This window comes from Babylonia areolata, chromosome 35, assembly GCF_041734735.1.
Source record: "Babylonia areolata isolate BAREFJ2019XMU chromosome 35, ASM4173473v1, whole genome shotgun sequence".
Taxonomy (NCBI): Eukaryota; Metazoa; Mollusca; class Gastropoda; order Neogastropoda; family Buccinidae; genus Babylonia; species Babylonia areolata.
Window position 1 is genome coordinate 17387143 of NC_134910.1, and position 6290 is coordinate 17393432.

The following is a 6290-nucleotide window of genomic DNA, read 5'->3' on the forward strand; positions in this document are numbered from 1 at the left end:
GTCACTGTCACTCTTCTCTCCGAACTGAACGTGTTGTGGGCCGGGGACAGGATCAGGAAGAAGATGGTTGGGGGAATCGAGCCGGGGGATGGGTGGGGTGGTGGGGGGGAGATGAGGAGGGGGATGTGGGGGGTCGGGGGGTGGGGGGCCAGGGGGGAAGGGACTGCAAGACGCCAAGTGGATGGGACTTGTATTACTGAGGTGTTGTCGCTGCATACTTTTTGAGAGGGCGGGGTCAGAGGGGAGGGGAATGTACTGTCTGGGTTTGGAGGTTGAGGTAAGACGACTGCCTGTTCTGTTCTGTTTTCCCCCTTCGCACACCCCATCTTAGAATAAATACAGGAGCTTACTTTTTGTCGGTAATATTTGTTTAATCTCTCTCTCTCTCTCTCTCTCTCTCTCTCTCTCTCGTTATATATATATATATATATATATATATATATATATATATATATATATATATGTGTGTGTGTGTGTGTGTGTGTGTGTGTGTGTGGTGTGTGTGTGTGAGAGAGAGAGAGAGAAATACCTCTCTGTGAGTTTTCCCGAGAAACGGGGAAGCCCAAAGTGTTGACGTGTGGGTGGGAGAACCGGTTTCCACTGTGACACATTTCCCAGAAAGATGAAACGTCAATCGTTCACTTATGTGACACTGCCCACGCCTGGGTTAAACCTTCCTGGTTCAGCCACACACTGTTCAGAACGATACCCTCTCAAATCCGGATGATATATAATTATCATTATTGTTGTTGTCTTTATTATATAGAAATATTATATGATAAGACAGGATAGAATATTGTATTGTATTGTATTGTATTGTATTGTATTGTATTAGGGTCCGGCTCACTCGGCTTTATCAGAGACTGACATAAGCTTTCAGTTGAGCCAACAGCAAAGTGAGAAAGATGTATGATCAATGGTTTCTCAACTGCAATTGGGAATTAATTGACAGCTTATAGTCTTTTGTGAAGGACTACGACTCAAAAACTAGAAGGCAAGATTGCACTGGTTCTTAGTGCTGCAGCCTTTGGGGTTAGTTGCCCTTTTGGACTTGTCTCCAACGCCAACTGTTTTAACTCACTCAGTACGGCCAGTCCTCTCTTCTCCTCTACACAGACCCTTCGGATGTCCAGTGGGTATCTGAATGACCCAACCTTTAGCTTCCGTCGTCAGAATTGTGGTATTCTTTGTCAACATTCACCTCTTCAGTATAAGAGCCTTCCGCTTGCAATATTTTGATGACGGTAACTGGGGTGAAACGTTGTTAACGTCGTCTCTTTCGCCGTTCGTATGGAGAGAGTTAAAAGCCCTCTTAGCCGAGAGAGTGGGGGTCTAACTTGGGAAGACACTCTCCATGATAAGTCGGGACAGCAGTGCCTTCTGTGCTGTTCTGATGGGCACAGTCGGACAAGATTGACCATCATACATGTTTCCGGCTGAGCATGTGGAGGACAAAGCATTGAATGTACAAACTGTCAGATACACCCTCCCAAACCCTGGCCATAGTACTGAATGTACAAACTGTCAGATACACCCTCCCAAACCCTGGCCATAGTACTGAATGTACAAACTGTCAGATACACCCTCCCAAACCCTGGCCATAGTACTGAATGTACAAACTGTCAGACACACCCTCCCAAACCCTGGCCATAGTACTGAATGTACAAACTGTCAGATACACCCTCCCAAACCCTGGCCATAGTACTGAATGTACAAACTGTCAGACACACCCTCCCAAACCCTGGCCATAGTACTGAATGTACAAACTGTCAGACACACCCTCCCAAACCCTGGCCATAGTACTGAATGTACAAACTGTAAGATACACCCTCCCAAACCCTGGCCATAGTACTGAATGAACAAACTGTCAGACACACCCTCCCAAACCCTGGCCATAGTACTGAATGTACAAACTGTAAGATACACCCTCCCAACCCTGGCCATAGCACTGAATGTACAAACTGTCAGATACCCCCCTCCCCCCGTGCCCCCCAAACCATGGCCATAGCACTGAATGTACAAACTGTGAGAAACACCCTCCCCAAACCTGGCCAGTGTGAAAATGCCGACCTTTAAAAAGTTTAGGTCATGTATAAATTGTGAGTTCCAAGAAGATATATTTTCTGCAGACTTTACTCAGACAGGCAATTTATATACAGAATTGACTTTATCCTCGCGTTTATGTACCTCTATTGTCTGGCTTCAAGCACAGTGGTGAAACACAGATACTGAATAAGTTTGAAAGGTGGCAGATGCTCTGTAATAACCATTTACACAATAGCTGTTGCATCCACGAGTTTTATAACTGAACATTGTGTCGTGCGTAGATAGAGCATACCAGAAACCTACGAACTTCCTTACGACTCGGAGGCTCGCTCTAGCAATGGTCAAACATAGCAATGGTTCGACGTAGCACTGGTCCGACGTAGCAATGGTCCGATGTAGCAATGGTCAAACGTAGCAATGGTCCGATGTAGCAATGGTCCGATGTAGCAATGGTCCGACGTAGCAATGGTCCGATATAGCAATGGTCCGACGTGGCAATGGTCCCATGTAGCAATGGTCAAACGTAGCAATGGTCCGATGTAGCAATGGTCCGACGTAGCAATGGTCCGATGTAGCAATGGTCAAACGTAGCAATGGTCCGACGTGGCAATGGTCCAATGTAGCAATGGTCAAACGTAGCAATGGTCCGATGTAGCCATGGTCCGACGTGGCAATGGTCCGATGTAGCAATGGTCAAACGTAGCAATGGTCCGATGTAGCATTGGTCCGACGTAGCAATGGTCCGATGCAGGAATGGTCTGACGTAGCAATGATCCGATATAGGATTGGTCCAACCCAGCAATGGTCCGATGTAGGTTGGTCCGATATAGGATTGGTCCAACGTAGCTATGGTCCGATGTAGGATTGGTCCGATGCAGGAATGGTCCAACGTAGCAATGGTCTGATGTAGGATTGGTTCAACGTAGCAATTGTCCGACGTGGCGATAATCCGAATGTTCAATGTTTTATTGAAAACGCGATTTTTGACTCACTTGTGTAAACAAAGTGAGTCTATGTTTTAACCCGGTGTTCGGTTCTCTGTGTGTGTGCGTGTGTGTGTGTGTCTGTGTGTCCGTGGTAAACTCTAACATTGCCATTTTCTCTGCAAATACTTTGTCAGTTGACACCAAATTAGGCATAAAAATAGGAACAAGATGACTGGAAAGAACCGATTTTTTCCTATTTTTATGCCTAATTTGGTGTCAACTGACAAAGTATTTGCAGAGAAAATGGCAATGTTAAAGTTTACCACGGACACACACACACACACACATACACACACAACCGAACACCGGGTTAAAACATAGACTCACTTTGTTTACACAAGTGAGTCAAAAATTCGGTTCTTTCCAGTCATCTTGTTTAAGACAATGCTGCACCTCAGGGATGGGCACAAAAAAAGATAAAAAAGAAGCCAAATTATATGCAAACTGCATTCACTGTTGTTTTTTTTGTGTGTTTTTTGTTGTTTTTTGTTTGTTTTGTTATTATTCTCTAAACTTGGCACTTTGATATGATATTCTGACACAACAACAAGAGCAGTCATTTTCATCATTTTTTGTTCAAACAGGAACTTCTTTTGCTAAACATGGAAGTTTTATTTATTTGCAAACGTTTTGGTGCAGAGAGTAAAAAAGGGAAATTAATCTGTAATTAATGCTAGGGGACTTAATTTGCTTTAAACTTATCTTTCTCATCTTAAACATTACATTTTGAAATTACACTCAATACATAAAAAGCTTGTGTGTTTTACTCTCAGTGTACAGGGCTTTCACTATGTTCATTCGCCTAAGTGGTCTTTTTCGGAAAATACTATAATCAATACGAAGAGTGGACCTTATAGTTCTATTGGCTGAGCCCTGAAGGGCATGGGCAAAAATCAATTGCGTACACATATTTATACATATTCAAAGCGCGTGCTCATATTCTTCGCGAACGCGAACGACACCATTTTGTTTCAAGTTGTTGACCTGCCCGTTCAATCCTACATTCAATCGACAATACATGATAACATGTGATGGAAAGTTGGAGAAGGAGACCGTTAAATATTTATTCAGAGAAAGATTTGTGAACGCCTCATCATTTACTGGATTATGCCCCAAACTGCCATAAAGATATCCATAGAATCAGTCGGAATTCACAGTTAAAAATAATAAACCATGAGAGTTAATACCCTTGAATTGATGGAACGCAAAAAATTCCAGTCTTGACTTTTCTCAAAATGAAGTCCTTTTCACTTCATACAACGTTTAGAAGTACTTGTACTTGGCTCTACGTGTTATTATTTTAACAAAATACTCAATTTTCATATCAACTTTAAAACTATAAAACTAGAATGAACATAAAAGAGAAATTGAATCGACAATGTCAATCGGGTGTAACTAAACTTGTATCTCTAGATCCAGAGAAAACGGCCAAATGTTGCAGTGTGATTGCGGCGATAGCCACGTCTCCTTTGCAGCGGACTTAAAAAGAATTTTTAATTGTCCTTAAAAGATTTTTTGAATGCCGAAGATACACCAGAATAATATTATTTGAACAGCGTTCTCACTGCGAATACCGCAATCGATTTATCGCCCTTTAAAAAAAGCATGTTTAAATATTATATTTTTGAACGTCAGTTAGGCAGCCACGATAGTGTAATGGATAAGACAGTTTCTTCTCATCCGAAGACGCGGGGTTCGAATCTGCCGTTAGGACTTTTTTCTTTTCTTTTTTCTTTTAACCCGAAGCTTTCTAATAACAAATACAGAACACATTTTAACGATTAAATTTTTTTATTTTTAAGTGTATCACAAGTGAGTCTTGAAGGCCTTGCCTCTCTTGTTCTTTTTAAACCATACGTTTGACTTTCCCTTACGAGTTTATTTTCATGGAATGTCATTTGTTTGTTTTTAAACTGTAGTTTCAATATCTTCAAGTAACTGACATATATAAAAGGCATGTGTGTCTTTCTCTCTGTCAAGCCTGTCTGTCCCAAAATATCGTCTGTTCAGTTTTGTCACCTGAGGAATGTTCCGAGCTTTTGCCCCCTGGCATCATCACACTAACAGAAAGGCAGGGCAAAACTTAGCCAAAACACACGGAAGAATTTGCAGTGAAAAAGGTTTTGAATACTTAGATAAACTTTAAGATATACCTACATGTCCGTGCATATATCATGCATACAGACACACAGACGTACACCCCCCGTCGCCCCGCCCCACCACCCCCGCCCCCCTCTCCCTCGTTTCAAGTTTTAATTATCCTTTCACTCCCATTGGATTATGGAGGATTACTACGAAATAACGATTTCATGCCCAGATTAAACGTTTCCAAATGCATAACAGCGTCACATGGAACTTGAGAAACGTCTTTTAACTGCCAAAAGAATATTTAGATAGCATTTGCAAATTTAATAAACATACTTACAGATAACTTTTTTTCCCTTTTTTTTTCTTCCTCCTTTCAGCATATTGCAAAAGTTAAAAACCGATCTCAGAGACAAATATTTTCTCGGCACATACCTTTGCCTTTTTTGCAACTGACCATACTGGGGACATTCCATAATAAAACGGAACTCATTCCCAACCACAGACATGTAACAAACCTTACTTAACCATAACTCTCGTGGTACGCCATTGCATCTCCCTATTTCTTTCTACTACATCAAAACTGAAGAAGCTGATAACATTATCAGGCATTTGACGTATGTATTTTTCTCTTCCAAAATAACTTTTGTAATTTCGATGGAACACAAACATTTAAAAGCATATTAAAAGAAAACAAAAAAAAACAACTATTACTCGCTTCTAGAGCATGTCTATATGAATTTTGAAAATCATTTTTCAGCGCTGTATTGGCAGTCTTACAGAAAGATTCCCTGTCTAAGAAGGATTGAGCATCCCAACACAGTCACACTCTGCTTCTACCAAAATACGTCTGATACCAGCCTCCGTGGTGAAGTGGTTAGCGTCGCGGACTGACGGCTGGGAGGACGCGGATTCGAATCCCAGCGGAGGTGGGTTTTTCGGCCCGTGGCCGGCTCCTACCCACAGTTGAATGTGCTATGGGCTTAAATGGGGAGACTGGGACCACACAGTCGAGTAACATCCATTTCACGGATGCGTCTTTGGGGGTGTTGCTCTAATAACCTGACCAACACTGCAAGTGTCTGTACCTCTCGGGCCTGGTTACGCCGGGATATCATTACGACAGGAAGCGTAGAGTACAACCTTGTCACGCAGTCCCAAACTAAAGTGGAC